Raw genomic sequence first — 15925 nt, 5'->3', positions numbered from 1 at the left:
CTGCTTGAACTCATGCGAAGCCTTGATGTGTTTTTAAGACGCTGTTTAGCTGCCTGACATAAAGTAGGCCACAATACTGCAGTCTTATCATGTCTACCTGGAGAACTGATGCTGCTTGTATCCCACTTCTTTTATACTTGTTAATTTATGCAGGAAGTGTCACTAACCCAGTTGCCACTGGGTTTTGCGCTAATGTTAGCAGTGTGAACCTCCTCTGACCTGTCGAAGTGACAGGGTTTTGTTGCGTAACAACCTTGTGTAATGAACTTCCTCCCAGGAGATGTCATTAAGGACGGGAATGTTTGTCTTCCGCTTGCACCAAAATGAATATTCAGCTATTATCGCTGCACAGAATTTAGATCGGATATTAGGTTTCAGCTTGTGCTCAGGAGAGGCAGGAGCCCTACCGCAGATGTGCTGTATTTACTGTCTCAGTCTCCCCTGATTTTTGCTGTGTTAAGACAGTTCAGGTCACTCCGCTGTCTTCCTGGACTTGGTTTTATCTTGCCTGCATCTTTCAGATTCTCCCCCTGTCCACCTCTTAACCAGATTTACATTTTTGTTTTAACTAATGTCCTGTTGCCGGCCACTAAAATTCTGTAATAACACTGCTTCGGTTTCTCCGAGGGCGCAGTGCCAAGAACCACAGAGATGTGGACAGGATAGAGTTGTCAGAAGGCTTTCAGTCACACAGATGGATCACATTTGAGCAATTTTCTCATTGATAAATGAGAGAAATGGCTTGGCTTTTTGGCTGAAGCACAGACGCATGTCTCTCTCCTCTTCTACCACATTGGAGACCCGTGTTGAAGGGTCATGCATGGCCCGTGTGTGCCTCTGGGTGACGGAAGGACAAAGAAATCGAAAGAAAGAGCGAAACAATGTCACAATGGGTATTTAAAATCCTTGCTGAAGGAAGATGCAACTCCTATTTTGCTATTGCTTATCTCACATTTGGGTTGATGAGCAGAGTGAACATTTGCATAATTTAAAGCAGAAATCAGCACTTCCTTTTACTCCAGCCACTACTCCTATGATGGCAATCAGGTGAAAATCGGTGAATTGTCCATTAGATGTTGTATGGTGACCCGGTCCTGAAAGGGAGGAAGGAGAGAGATTGTCAGAAGTTTTTGAAGAAGAAAGTCAAAGTTAAGATGACTGTCTTATGTGTGGCTTTGGATGTATTTTCACATCCAACGGTAAACTTAAATATACTACTAAAATATTCTATTTCCTTTTCATCATTGCTCATAAAATGTCTCCCAAAGTACTTAATCTGCTTAGGGCCCCATGTGTTGGTCGATCCCTTAAGGGAATGCTCCAATGGATTGACCCTTTGATTGATGTTGATGCCTGGTGGTTTGAGAAGATGCCAATCAGAAGTTTGGTGGCTGTTGGTCAGTTGGTAAAGCAGGTCGTCCAATGGCCAAAGGGCCTGTGGGTTCAAATCCCGGCTCCAAATGTCCACATGTTGAAATGTCCTCGGGCAAGACACTGAACCCTAAATTGGTCCCAATGGGCTTGGCAGCGCCTTGCATGGCAGCAGCCGCCTGTGTGTGTGTGTGTGTGTGTGTGTGTGTGTGTGTGTGTGTGTGTGTGTGTGTGTGTGTGTGTGTGTGTGTGTGTGTGAGAAAGTCTTTGTAAAGTCCTTTGGGGTACAATCAAGGTGCTGAAAGCACTATATAATTGTAGTCCATTTACCATTTATCGTTGAGAGGTACAAGTTTTGCAACTGGTCTCTGGTGTTTCATGTCGTGGACACTTAAACTGAGGCTTTTTGAAAACAGCTTCAGTGTTGATGCTGGGGAATCTCATGAGATCAATTTTACAGGACCCAGGGAGCATCGTCAGGGTGTGTCATGTGCCGTCCTCACATTTGTGCGGACGGCTCGAAGATTCTGACACAGCATGACCGTGGCAGTCTGAAGGTTCACCTGCAGTGTTCGGAAAAATATTTATAACGGCCTCACACGTGAAAAATGTAATCATGTCATTAACAATTACAAGTGAGTGCTGAAGTCGCTATTTGAAACAGAAACCCGCAGCAAACATTGGATTAGCTTGCATCAGAAGTTCATGATCCAGATAATGCTTTGCATGGTCATTTTCAGTTACAACAAATATTCTGACTGAAGCATTTTGAGTATTTTCTTTACCTTTGAGTTCACGCTTTAAGAGGTGTTTCGCACTCTGGAGTTGTTCTTGTGGCACACCATTTGGCAAGAAAAAAAATGTGAATATGTGAAAAGCAGCACCAAACTGCAGAGAATGTCAAGACAAATTGCGCGACTAATGGCGGTGGTGTTTTTACGTCCTGACCCTCGGCTGAACTGTGCAGTAAAGATGAAAACAACACTTGTTCACATCATCTTTTACGTAATGGAATGCAATGATGAAATTTCTGCTCACAACGAGCGCATGGATTGTGTAAGCTGCACTCTGCTAAATGGAAAGCAATATATTATGTTTTCAATGGGATTGGTGCGTATCTCCAAAGTGAAGAGGGATGCTGTATTTAGCCGAAGCAGTTTATTGTTTGTGTATCTTAAAGCCAAATGTGGGATCAGCTCTATCCAACTTTAATTGCTCGTGTTGAATATACGGCTTATGAGTGTAGAGAGCCATTTGAGATGACAAGTTCCCATAATAGCCGATGATTTATTGCTTAAGAAAGTGAAATAATAGGTTTTCTGTCTTAGGCCAATCACTGAGAGCTTTTATGGGATTTTTCCACTTCTCCAATAACTTTGCATTATTTTGCTTTTACGTTATTGTATGTACTTCTAAACTATTGTGGCCTTTATCCCACGGTTCACAAGGCAAACAAAGCTTGCCTTCCATTCCTCCGAGTCACAATATAATATATTCTCGGAACCAGGCCAGAATAGACCGGGCCAGACTGCTGTAGTTTGGACTATTGAGTCGTACATGCATTTATTTCTTCCTCTTGTCTGTTGTGGAGCATTTTACTTTTTTCTTTTACATTTTTCCCTTTTCCCTTCTCGGTGAGGGCCAAGAAGTATACTTTGAAAATTAAAAGCTGAATTTCAACCACAAAGGGTTCTACTTATTCTTCATTTGTAGTTTTTTTTTGTTTGTTTTGCTTTTTTTTTTTTCCTCAAAGCCTCCCCCACTTCTTTCTTTCAACCACCCACCAAGTCTAAGGTCACGAGGCAGCCAAGGCGAGGGATGTTCATCAGCGTTGCAGCAAACTTGGCAAAGTCCTGATAAGACTCCCTGCTGCTCCATGGGACAAAGCAGCTCCTTTTGCCAAGTCCAACAACACATTCAGAGAATTGAAAGTAAGATTTAAGTGGGCCAATACATTGCGGCCAAATCTCTCATCTTCCTTTTTTGCGCTGGAGTGTGAAAACTGCTCTGGCTTTTTAACATTTTTTTTTTCCTCTGTGATAATTTGGAAAGAGGTCAGTTGGGTGTTGAGGCCGCTGCTCCAACCGCTGTTTTCCCTCTTCTGAATTCCCATGCATTACTTCATCATTTTGATTTCTTCTCACCACTGAGTCTGTTTCTTCGCCCTGTTTTTTACTGCCTCAATTTTCCCCTCCATTTGTGTGTTTGGAAGCACTTCACCCACAACTCATTGGTCAAGTTCAACCCCTTGAAGTGTGGAGTTTAGGTTCCTTTTCGTCCTTTTTTCCCTCCATCATTTTTCTTCACATTGCTGAAAATATATTGCGCCCGTTGCACAGTAAGTATGGCACTTGGAGTTACAAATGATACAAATACTACTGACATTTGTCAGGGTGAAGTTGTTGAACATACACAAAGCTTCATTTTGCTGTTATAACAATATAGTAGACCTGCGGTGTCTCCTGTGGGGTTTTCTGAAATAGTTTCTCATTTTGCCAAAGTGCATAAACTAAAATACTTGTTTTGGTTTCAAAACAAACAAAAAAAAACTGTATTGTAACCATGTCAACCTGCTGCTTGGAAAATTTACAGCAGGTTTGTCAACTGCAAGTTGTTAACAACAAATTGGTAACTGTTGACCCGGTTCAACTGCTGTTGCTGTGTGTCATGGGAAAAGATATAACAATCAAAACAACTGTCACTTGAGTTCAGTTTATCAAGTGCTCACTAACACTTTTTTTTGAGAATGAATCAAGGACTGCCTCAGGTAGGGTTTTTTTTTTTTTTTTGTCTCTCTAATTACATTTCTTTTTCAAATTTTGACGTGCATAAAAACAGGCAGGTGGGAGAGCAACCAGTGCTGGTTAGATTTTCATTGGATTGCGGGTACTCCTTTATCCCATGTTTTGTGCATAGGTTGGTGCATCTTAATGTGACAAACCTAAAGCAATTAAGGAAGGGGAAGTAATGAGGATAGAGGCAGAGAGGAAACAAGTGCACGCATGAGGAGGTAAGGCAAGGTTTTGTGCAAAGGAGGGAGGAGATTGTGGGATATGTAGGAAGAATCAGCGAGCAGCACTCAAAGTCCAGAGGATTCACAGGTCATGGGGTCTACTTGAAGCACATGTCTCTCTGTTTCTCTCTCTCTCTCTCTCTCTCTCTCTCTCTCTCACGCACACACACACCCCTACTGCATCTACCCACACACACCCTCCACCAGCGCCTGTTGTTTGGCTCCAGTCTCTCTGTGTCCTCACTCCCCACATCTTCTCCGCCCACCTTCCCCTTCTTTACTTTTGCTGCATCTGTCATTTTCAGCCCGACTCCCTTTTTGATCCGCCGGCTGACAATGATGAATTTCCCTCAGCTGTGCACGAATTGGCGGAAAAAAGTTTGCTCAGCAAAGTTTTTTCAAAGTGAAGCCGAGAGAGTTTGTGGCTTATGATATTAGCGCAAGTTCAATGCGATGCCCTAAGACAGTCATTTTTCCTCATTTAGCGTCCACTGTATTTTTGCAAAATAAGCTTTTTTGAGACCCCCAGGTTACCCCTGCCTTCACTGCTATTTCAGGTAATCCATAGGCAGTTTTAATTTGCCGGACTTGTGGTTATAATTCTATCCAGGGCTATTTTCATTGAAAGGTCACATGCAAATCAAAAAGTCTACAGTCAGCAAAATAAATAAATAATCAAAAAATAATAATGGTCACTAGGAGTTCAGATTGAAGGAATATGAAATGCACATACATCATACTGACATCTTGATGTAGATGCTTCCCATCCAATTACTGTCTGATTCATTTAAGCAAGTGTCTAGAAATTGTTTCAATTTACTGTCAGGCCAGGACTGAACACTTCTTAGGGTTCTGACTTAACCTTGTTGACCCAAGTTAATGAAAAAATGCACACATGACTCCGGGCCTCTGAGAAAAATCTAGTCAATAACTCAAGAATTCTCTTTATTTTCTTTCTGTATTGCCACCTAAGTACAGTGTTTATGGCATATGGTAGACTATACCCTCTATCTCTATTAAGGGGGTATGTTGGGATCATTCGGAGGCAACACCGGCCAGTTTATTGATTCACTGCTTAATTGCAATGTTGTCCACATCATTGAGAAGCTATCCTAGAAGAGGCAGCTCCACCCAATCATAATAATGGAAGTTACGGCAGCACAGAGAGTTGAAACACCTGGTTAATTGGCCTAAAGCCTGTACATAGAGTCGTTTTAATGCCAAAGCCTCTATTGGTCCTCCTCCTCCTCCCATTTTCCCCTCTTTTATTCTTTCGCAACCTCGCCGCTTTGCTCTGCCGCTCTGGGATTACTTGCGGGATGGAGCGCTAGCACCCGGCGTGGATTAGCGGGGCCGCTCCTCCATGCTTGGTGCCTGTCTTAATATGATTATGCATCATCAGGCTTGTTTACTGTGCGCTTCCTCATTGTTGAGACCTGACTAAAGTTCAGCCCCCTTTCAAACCACTTACCAGTGCCCACGCCCACACGCTCACATGTGCTTAAGCTGTCAGCCCTCCCCCCTGCTCATGCACCGACGCAAAACACAAAATACGCGTAATCTTCTGCCCCCAAAAAATTGTTTTCAACTATTAAATTCTTTCAGTATGAATAATAAAGAAACCAGACCTGAACATATTAAATATTATATTAATTATATTAAATTATATTAAAAACTCTTATTGAAAAGCCCCATTTTTCACCTGAAGATGCCATTGGAGTGTCAGGTGTTTGCATGTGCTCCCTCTAGCAGAAGTCCACTATTACCATCTTTGGACATCAAGCACCACCTTTCATTAGCCTAATGAAGCCATCAAGACCGCCTGTTTGTACAGATCACGCTCTAGCTCTGTCAGACTTCCCGGCTATGCACTCCATCAGTGGTGAATGAGCCTCTGTGTGGCCTGAGGGGGGTGTGACTTAGACTCGGTGTGTCATTAGCCATTGATGTTATTGGCTCATTATCTCCCAATTAGGCTGCTATCGGAGCTAGCTGGCGTTTTCATTACGACGTAGACCTCCGTGATCTAACAAAGACCAATGCGGCTGATTAAAGATGGTTTCAGCAATAACATGTAGTGCAAGGTCTTTGAACTCTCTGTGATATAGTTAGAGTCGAGGTGATATAACACAATGAAGCTGATTAGGGAGGGCATGTCTCTTATTGTGCCACTTACCGAGGTTAAGGAAGAGTAATACTGATTAATGCCTTCCTGGTGGCACGTTTTGTTAATAATGAACAGCCAATTATGACACAGAGGAGTTGTGGGCGGCTACAATTATGCTTTCAAAAACACAATGGACATCAATTTAGATTTTATTTTGAGACTATCCATCTGTGAGCATAAGCAGCCACGGGCCCTCCGTCCATCATCATGGAATTGTGTGTGCGCCTGTGTGTGCGTCTGTGTTCGCGCGGGCACACTCGTCATAGCCGGTGAGGACAAATAGAGGTGGATGTGTGAGTTGAAGGACTAATCAGCTCCGTTAATCACCTCAGGTGGGTCAGCCGCCGAGGAAGACACAGAACTAATGGTAAATCTGAACAAAGAAATAAAGTCCGGCAAATTAGTGGCCAAAAATAAGATATTAAAGTCCCCATGTTTGTCCTTCCCTGTGACCATGGAATTAACAATATGTCTCCCTCGTGCTGTATCATTTTTTTTTCTTTTTAAATTAATCCATCAGTGGCTCCTCAGGGCAATGAGGTGCATTAGAGTTGTCGACTAAATGCAATCAATTATCTGCCTCCGCTGCTATAAAATATGGGAGATAATTGACATGTCCTCGCGAAGAAGTTCAGCTTTTTTTTGGTCTTTTAATCAACTTCGAGCAGCAAAATATCTTGATTTAAAGTCCCGCAATGTAAAAAATAAAAACTATTTTGAAAAAAAAAATTGAGGCAAGATGCGCGAGAGTGATGTGCCGGCGTGCACGTGTCCTGGTGGCCTTCCCGCCTTGCTGAGCTTTCTGCCTGTTTATCCGCTGCAGGGGTGAGTTCCCTGATCCGTGAGAACTCTGTGTCAGCCCGGTGATTAATTCCACGTCGCGGCACAGCGTCTTCCTCTCCACTTCATAAATGGGCTTTAATTGAGGGAGCCGCTCTTTAACGGCAAACCTCTCTCACTCCGCGTCAATTAAAACGTCATTTTACAGCCAAAAAAGAAACACGTTCCCAATCACTGCCCTTGAATTATTGTTCTGTAGCTCGGGGCTTGTATTTTAAAGTCACTGAATAATTGCAATCAGATTATTCTAATCAAGTGCTGGAGCAGTAATTACAGGTTGCAGTCATTCCGGCTGCCCCTGGAAGTCCCACACAAACGGCGGGCGTTCGTATTAAAAGTTTATGTCGCCAGAGATAAATTTAATGAAGAGGATTGTAATCTCGCAGCCACTTAAAGATAGGTTTCACGCGTGTCCGCGGGAGAGCGCCGGCTAAATCGCAGCCATCGGGGAGGCGACCGCCATTGTCCCTCTGCCCTCACCGGTGCGTTCGGTCACCTGAACCCCAGCGTCGGGACCAAACCCCCCAACAGAACTGGACACGTTTCCCCCCCAATCGAAACTGATGGCGATAACCTGACGTGTGCCCGGGTCTGGATTCCATGTCAAGGCAAACGTTAGGTGACTTAGTGCCGTGCCAAGCTGCCAGAGAGGCATGAGAATTACAATCTGGAGGTCTGTGTGACAGTGGAACCGTCTCCGCTAATCCTGTTTACGCACATCCGCATCACCCGCTTCCAAAGCAGAAAACCTCAGTGTGTGTGTGTGCGCGTGCGTGTGTGTGTGTGTGCTATTTCGCTCGCATCCTCTCGTGTGTGTGTGTTTGTGCGTTTCTTTTTGAATACAGTCGATCTGTAGCCATGAGAGTGTGTGTGTGTGTGCGCGCACACGCATTGTGCTCATGTGGAAGGTGTCGTACATGCTCCGAATGTATAATTCAATATGACTAATCATGGTGGTGGCTGCCAGCCCAGCAGCACTGGCTGACAGACTGGGCCCAAAGCTAATTTGATAAGGTTACAATGCTCTTGAGCTGAGATCCAGATTCGACTGTGGAACAGCAGCATAGTGGCGGCGGCACAGAACCTTGCACTGCTGCCTGAGATACAGTCCATCAACCTACCTCCCTCCTTCCAAGACCTGAGACCTCTCGTAGGGGCTCAAGGAATCTGATGGAATTCAGCATATTTCAGGAAAACAAGATATGGAGTGAGAAAAACCGCATTGCTATTTCATCACCAAAAAAAAAACACAAATCTTAGCGGTGAATTGGCCTTGGTCAGATTTTTTTAAATTCATATTTTCATTCCAGCAAAGCAGTTGGTTTGCTCAGATCCATCTTGAAAACAAATAGCCTGAATTGCTTTAAGCCAGCTGTAATACGACCTGACCAGTCAGCACTCTTTGAGCAGAAAAAAAAAAAGGCAGTTGCCACTGGCGAGGTTTAGCTGCAAGAAAAACATGAAGCCTGCACGCAGTAACACGAGCAGCTGGAGTTTTGTCAGAACTGAGGAACATCTCATCTAGAGTAAGGTTAAAGGACGTCTCTCAAGGTTGTTCCTCAACTTTATACTATGGTGATGTTTCAAGTGCATCCATTGAGCATTCAGTTGGGAACACTAACCTAGTAACAACTGGATCCAAGGATAGTGAAGAACTCACTACCATCATGGATTGTGGATCATGGTATTATTAGATTGTTTACTCAAAGCTTTTTCTCTTTAAGGCCCAATCCTCCATTGGCCGTCTCTCAGATAGACATTAGAATAAAGTCTGCTATTTAATCTCACATAATGTCAGCTTCACTAGTTTCAATCTCTATGCCAAAATCCTGAAGCCGACATTAATCAGAGGAAGAACAAATTGAAACAAACAAAAATGCATGTAGTCACACTTCCTTCTTTGGTCATTGAGACATCTCAGTTGAAGACCCACAGCTTCATTCTGACGTTCTGTTTTTTTTCATCTTTTAAACTCTTCGATCAGTGTCCCATCATCGTAAAGGAGGCCATGGCATGAAATCAACAGTTTTGGACCGTGCGGATCAGTCAGCTGCTCATGTCAAATAAAAAGGGAGGATGGACCATTGCGTGTGAGCACAAGAGCAAAGGGTTGTCAGCTAATGGTTAAGATAAAACTGGCAGGTTATTATGCGTTTTTCCATCTCCAAGTCCAATATAAAATTTCTATTATAAGGACAATTAATTACCCCTGCAAAATGGCAAATGTACATCCTTGTCAGGTGGAGTGTACTCTGATGGCCTTTCCTCAAACAGAGAATGTGAAGATTTGATCTCTTCTAATGGTTCTGCAGGAAAGGGTAATTACGGCATGGTCAAAGCTAATTTGCTTTCTGCCAGATGAACTGTTGTATTTTATTGCAGGCTGACATTTTAAAGTAATTATGGCACTGTTGACCCCAGACAATTTCAGTTGTAGCACGGTCTTGGGTGATTCTCTCTCTCTCTCTCTCTCTCTCTCTCTCTCTCTCTCTCGCTCCCTTTCTCCCGCTCGCCCTCTCGCTGAATGGAAGTCAGAGGCGTAACAAGGTAATGACACGGACGGAGAGAGCCATATGGGGCTCCTCCATCCAGCTCACACTTTCAGACCCTCATATCATCATTACCCACCATGCATTTCACATTGACTTTGCATCCAGATAGAAATATATGCCACCGCCATCGTAATGTGCACGCGCCCGTGTGCGTCTCTCTCTCTCTCTCTCTCTCACTCTCTCTCTCTCTCTCTGTGTGTGTGTGTGTGTGTGTGTGCGGGCATGTGTTTTCTTGCGAGTGCGTGCGCGCAGGTCAGAGAACGTGCACTTTGTGTGAGTGTGTGTGGGGAGGTAATGTGTATTGTCCTTTCATCCCTGGGTTGCATTCATTGCCCATCTCATGGATCCATGTATCGATGAGGGTGTAATTATGTGCCTCAGTGATCATCTCTCTGTTTCTTTACTGCAGAGGAATTAAGTAGGCAAAGGTCAGTGTGTGCTCCCCGAAAATTGCCTGCAGAAAATCATATGGCGATGAGAGCAATTATGGATTTCCACCCCCCCCCCTCAGGACGCCTTCCTCTCTCCCTCGCACTCTTTTCTCACTGTTTCTCCTTTTGTCGATGAACATTTGAGCAGATGTCAATCGATGTGCGCTTCTAGCAACCTCCGTATTTGCACTACAGCAGCCCCCTAAATTATCTCTCCTGTGTGCCGGGGTTGTTTTGGAAAAGCAGACAGACACGGGTGCGTGTGCACACCACTCACACACACTAACGCACACACACACACACACGTGTGCGTGCGCGCAAGTTGTATGCTAATGAAAACAATAGTAAGGAGACGCTTCATTACCTCAGAAGATTATGTGATGAATTGAGGAGGCAGCCGCAGACGAACTGTGCTGTATAAAATGCAGCCTTTTCTCTTTCCAATTGCGAAGTCTGGTGGAAAGTAACAATACGAGTGCCTTTAATACGTCTTCATATTGTTAGCATTCTACTTAGCTTACTCACTGAGCTACATTAAAGACAAGGAGTGTAAATTCTGTGCTTGTACACTCAAATTGTCCTCATGGAATGCAACATTCCCGGTAACCGCTGCCAAGTTTCCATTGTCATGTTTGTATGGGTTCGGTCGTATGGCTTAGCAGAAAGTAGACTAATGCAGCAGTTGGGTGGTAGAAAGCTTTTCCAAAAACAAGTTGGTCAGCGTGCAAAAGCATCTTTCCTGTTCCTACATAATAGGGGGCAGCGTGACCGATACCATCAACGACAACAACAGCAAAAAGGATACATCTGGATGGATCCATCCAACTATTTTCTGTCACTTCTCATTCAGCACTGAAGGTCTCGTGGTGCTGTACCCTGTCCCAGCTGTCTTGGGGTGAAGGCGGGGTCTCACCCTAGACAAGTGGCCCGGCAGGACCACACAGAGAGACAAACAACCATCCACACTCCCATTCAAAGCTTTGGACAATTTTTTAGACTTTGGCAGGAAACTGGAACAAATGAAGAGAACCCACTCAGATGTATAGAGAAACATGGAGAAACATTTTCCTTATATTATCCATACAAAAAATGCATCCTCAGACCTAATATGACTTTGGCATGCTGTACAGCATGACTGTGTTTGTATAATTTGAATTTCTACTTCTATGAAAGCTAACTTATGTTATCATTAGCCTAATAACATAATTGCCTAAGTCATTTGTTGATATCTGAGAAAAAAAAAAAACCACACATAATACATACGTTCAAATATGACTTCGGTGACTATGCTATTGACTATTCGGTGACTATATGTTTCTTCTTCTGCTATCTACTGTCAAAACATGATGAAAATGGACTTAGTTAATTCCTTCTTTTTGCTGAATTTCCAATTTATTTCCTTTCCACCGAAATGAGAAAACTGTATTTGCAGAGTCCACCGTTAACCCATACTCCTTGCAAAACCATAACCTCCATCTCCTAATATCATTCTGAAACTAATAAAGACTGACACTTGTGACACTTCAAACATGTCGCCGTGAACAGCCCCTGCCTCACAAAAGAGCCCCCAGCGCTACATGTTTTAATGGCGGAGCAGAGCAGGCCGGTGCAGCCCGACCCAGCAGGTGTCTCCCACACATCCTGGTACTGAGAAACACTCCCCCTCATTCAGCCTGTCACTGAACACAATGGCACAAAGAGCCCTTGCCTGATGTGTGCACAATGGTTGCCGCGCACCGACGGGGCCCATAGCTTTGTGATGCCAGTGTCTCGCAGAAAAAACAAATGTGTAAACACGGAATGGGGGAACCCGAGAGTTGATGGTACCGATGATATACAGGTGATGATATGGATTTGCCGAACTTTGTCCCCGTGCTGCCACGTTGGATTTATATTTCTGCATTGGTTTGAATATTTCACCAGTCAGCCTTCAAGGCTCATATTTGCCGTATATGCAGCAACATGTGATCAGTAAAGCTTTTGGGTTTTACACAAGCAGATAAGAGTCTGAAATGAATTCAATTTGGTACATAAACAAAAGCAAAACTAACTCACTCATTGCAATTAAATGCTGTAACGAGTAGGAGCTTGCTGTGAAGTGGATGTGGCACCTGTTAGCTGTGTGGATGCACCAGCCACAAAAGAGGAGGAAAACATGGTGCTTCCATTGGCATTTGTTTTCATTCAACAGCCTGCTCACATCTACCATGCATCACCGTCTTCTCTTTTCTTTCTTTTCTTTTAATGAAAAGCAGTATTCCACCCAAGGATCCCATCCATATGGAATATTTTACATTTGTATTCCTTAAGAGAGTCTTGGCTCATCAGTGAAAGTTGTGCCTGATACAAAAGAGTTTGGGGACCTCCACAACCTCCACAACAACTGGGAGGAAGGATCAAAGGCAAGAGGGCTGTTCTGTGCTGCCTGTAGGGGTTGTAAGTGAATATATAGCCTGCTGTGCGCTGTGTGGCTGAAATTTCTTCTTCGTCTCTCAAAGAACAGCATGCCTAATTATAAAAGCCTTGTCAATTGCCTGATACAACTTTGATAATGTGAGCCTCCAGCTTAGCGCGCAGTACAATTATGTTTTCAAGAAGCAAAGCTATAGTTCTTGCTAATCACATCCACCTTGCTAATCTAATAATAGCCTCATCCCTCTCATTAGTATGTATTGAAGTCTTTGTCAGGTGATGGCCTTGTTACAATGTTTAAAAAAAAAAAGAAGAAAAGTAAAGTAACTGTAAAATTGTCACATAGTTGGGACATATTCAGGAGATTAATTTCTGTTGAGCTCAGCAGTGTTTTAATCACATTATAAATGGTCTTTTCAGCAAAGGGGCCTTAATATTCTGGATAACCAGACCCACTGATGCATGTGTATTCATGTCCTTAAGTGTATGTTTGATTACTTTGAACTCTAATTCATTTTAGAGTCCGTGGTGAGGAAGTGCAGTGCTTTTCTCATGGTCCACAAGTGGCAAAGGTATAGATACTCTACCATTAACTCCGGTTTCAACATGAGATTACACTGGCTCATTGGAGTCTTTGGATCACAAATCATTGCTTACGGTTTCCCCTTGGAATTCACATCATTTTTAATTTGTAATTTTGCCTAAACTAACCGTAATGTATCCATTTTTACTTCTACATCAACAAATCTAAAAATAAATATGTTCTGGTAATATGTTGTTTTAAAGTAATAAGATGAATTCATAATTTCTTACAACTGTAGTTTACCTCTAATTTCCATAAAGTTTGTACCCTTGGTAGGGGTGGCTTTAGTCTGTTGCATTGCTTTTACTCAAAAATCATCTTTAAATTTGCCTTAACTTTTATTGAAATACTCTAATTGTTAAACTTGAATTGGCTAAAAACACATCTTTACCATTCAAACAACATTTAGGTCAGCATGTGATGCGCACATGTGTTTTGATGTTGCGTCAAGAGCATTGACATTAATCAATATTGTCATGCATTCAATGTTTTTCATGTGATTTTATAGAAATATTTGCATTATTAACTCCACCATCCCTCCTTGACATGTCAAATGATTTATATCCAAAATCTGTGTAGCCGTAATCAGGTTGTGCAGCTGCGGCGTTGGATTTCTGCCCATATGGGAGGCTGTCAATCATGTCATCTCTATCCTGTTATGTTACGTTGAATAAATAGTCAGAACAAATAGGTTAGTGATACAAATGCAATATAGAGTAGGTAAATAATTCATGGTTTCGTTCGACTAATGTCTCTTGCTCTGCACTTGTGGCTCAGGCTGAGGTTACAGGAAGGGTTAAGTCCCTGGAGGTGGTGACGGTGATGATAATATGACTCCAGTAATAGGGTGGTCTTGTTCCGGCCTGTCTGGTCTTGAATGTGCCTTAAAGCCCCCATCCTGATCACTGCCGGATGAGGTTCTCGGTTAGAAAAAAATGTCTTTAATTCATCATGCAATCAACCAACCATATAATTTAAATACTTCAACGGGAATTAGTGGAACGTTATGATAATTACTTCACAATTCGGTGTAATAATTTTACCCCGGTTGAAATTACACAGTTTTTCGACGCAAAGGTAGGCAATGCCAGGACTTTAATTGTGTTATAAATTATTTAAAGACAATGTAAGCAGTCGGAAGGAGGTTGTTTTCCTTTTCTTTTCCCCAACGCATCACGATGGAAAAGCTAAACCCATATCTGTTCCACATTAGCTGGAGAAAAACCTTGAAAGAAGGTTGGGGAGGAGGAGTGGGTGAATCCATTTTCTGGAAGAAAAACAGATTGATGAGCATCACATGTGCCGTCCTGAAATAGCTGCGCGGCAAAGCGGCGTTTCGAACAGACGGCGGCGCCGAGAGAGACGCGGCGCTGGCGTGAGTCGAGTTGCGAGAAGTCGAGATTTACATGTTTGCCTTCCACCATGTGTCTTACATCCAGGTCGTCACCCTGTTTGCAGTACAACCTCTGTCTTTGTCTGGTCGGAGGGTGGGGGGGGGTGAGTGACTGAGAGTATTGAGAGCGAGATTGCACACACATACATACACGGAGGGACGACACCCATGTGTTTTTGTGTCAAGCTGCCTTGGTGCGCGCGTCCACAGTGTGTACAGTGGGGGTGAGGGGCGGGGGGGGGGTTGGGGGCAGCGGCATTGCTTTCACAGCCCATCACCTTCACTTCCACACCCAATTTGTCATGAGTGTCACGCGTCAGGGCGAGAGACGTGCAAGTCGCCGCAAGAAAATGGCTGCTTCCACACCACAAATGGGAGAGGGGCAGGGGCAATGGCTCGGGGAAAGGTGACGGCGGCGGCGGCGTTGCACCGTGTCCTGAGTCGGGCGGCGAGAACGGCGGGAGGGAGGAAAAAAAAAAAAAAAAACACAATCTGATAAATAAATAAACGCACGACTGCCCTCTGCTTTGATTGTATGTGTGAGCGCGCAGGGTGACCGCTCCACATCCTCCATCAGCGCACCTGAAAGGAAGTGCTCCTCCCCCTCGCCGCCGCCGCCGCCAGCAGCAGCAGCAGCAGCAGCAGCCGCCGCCACGGTGGCAATGCTAAGTGAGTGGGCGTGGCGGGTGACATGGCTGCCAAGGCTGTGACTCTGACTGATGAGCTGTGCGGTTGGTACTGGGCATCTGTAAACATCAGGCCCTGCTCCTGAGTGACAGGTCATTAGCAGTTTAATCAGATCGGAGGAGCGGAGCTGCTGCTGATTATTGCTTCATACCAGCCCCTCCCTGACTCTGCATGCAATTATTGCTTTTGATGGCCCCGCCGCTGTTTTGCCGTTTTCCTTTGACTTCGGCCGGAGCGCACGCTCCACTGACACCAGCGCAAACTGGAAACAGGCTGTTTCTTTTCACCATCTCAGATAGTTCAAGGTCCCACATTATTCCCATTATCACATCTTGGTTTCCCTTCCCCGACTCAAGAACAACGGCCTACCACTGTTAAAAGACTCTTTTGCTGAAATCAATGCTCTGTTGGAGCTTTACACAATTTAGTCTGACAAAAACAAAGCACCCGCAAGCTAGTCTAATGGGGAGTGTTAT

At 43.9% G+C, this 15925-nt stretch overlaps 1 protein-coding gene across 4 annotated transcripts in view; it reads left to right on the top strand.

Annotated features, from left to right (window-relative positions):
- The window catches only part of LOC142899910 (uncharacterized), a 292439-nt gene that overhangs the window by 119693 nt on the left and 156821 nt on the right, over window positions 1-15925 (top strand). The window lies entirely within an intron of this gene.

The sequence above is a fragment of the Nelusetta ayraudi genome, unplaced genomic scaffold, assembly GCF_046127955.1.
Source record: "Nelusetta ayraudi isolate G7.1 ecotype Tasmania unplaced genomic scaffold, CSIRO-AGI_Nayr_v1 ptg000078l, whole genome shotgun sequence".
Lineage (NCBI taxonomy): Eukaryota > Metazoa > Chordata > Actinopteri > Tetraodontiformes > Monacanthidae > Nelusetta > Nelusetta ayraudi.
This window is presented reverse-complemented; position numbering and strand designations above follow the sequence as displayed.